Below are 1,196 nucleotides of genomic sequence, written 5' to 3' on the forward strand. Positions count from 1 at the left end.
GATTGTATAAAGTGAACACAGTAATCACCATGTCGAATAGGACATTTTCATGATGACGTCATTTAACTACAAGTACCAGAATCCTTCAGGTTTTGCTTGTCTCATACTAATAAGAGCTATTGTTATTTTTACCCCACTGGGGATACAAAATTTAAATAAGAAAAGAAAAGCAAACCGAATTCTGGTTTTTGCAGTCAAATGACGCCATCGTGAAAGTTTCCTATTGTTGAATAAGTGGGTAAACACTTACGCGCTGACGAAAATTCAACCGCGAAACTTAACCGCAATCTGGTCTGAATACGGTTTTGTTTCAGTCGGCAGCTCGCCGAGTTTGGCAAAGTATAGGAAGTGAGAGGGGAGGGGTCGGGATTTTCGGTTTTGATGCATGATTTGGACATTTTTTTCCGAATGGTTTTTCGGACAACAAGAACCCAACAAAGCACGAATTAAAACAACAGTGCTTCACGTGCGGCATGTACTTTATAAATGTCTTTACTGTCTTCGGCACGTTTCTGAGAGCGTGAGCACTCGGCGGTTTCATTATTTTCTTTTTTCGCTTCATCGCCGTTCTCAACTATCCGTGACTGTACTTAACTGACCGCAGTTCACGTGAGGGAGCTTTGAAAACGTATCCTGTTTACTGCAAATAGGTGGCGTTGACTGCAGTTTAATAATCAAAAACCAAATCACACAAGCACATATTTTTTAAGGTTTTGTTTTATTTAACAAATATAAACTATTCCTCAAAACGACAAAGATTCTTTATCGCGCGTGGCATCTTGTTTGGAAGCTTTTTCTCCTCCACATTACAATTTATCACTCAATTATCTACGCAAATACAGACTCGTGGATCGAGACAATGGAATATGTCCACACCAAAATCCGCTTCGCGTAGGGGTTTCGTTTTGAGCAAGCTCAAAATCTTTCTGTGTCTAATTCCGGAAAACACCGCGGTTTGTTTTCGCCGTCACCAGGGATTTTATCTTTTGTTGCCCACTGGATAACATAAACGGACAAAATTAAGTAATGGTCCGGCTAAGAAGCAGGCAGAAAAACAATAGCCCGCGGCAATAGCGTCGGTTAGTTAAAATGTGCCAACATTTTTAATCAAATTAAGTTCGGCTGTTCCCATTGGTGTAAGCAGCTAAAAGCGCGAAATTTGAATTTCAATGAAAAATGTAATCGACTTGCCGTCT

This window comes from Montipora capricornis, chromosome 2, assembly GCF_036669925.1.
Source record: "Montipora capricornis isolate CH-2021 chromosome 2, ASM3666992v2, whole genome shotgun sequence".
NCBI lineage: Eukaryota > Metazoa > Cnidaria > Anthozoa > Scleractinia > Acroporidae > Montipora > Montipora capricornis.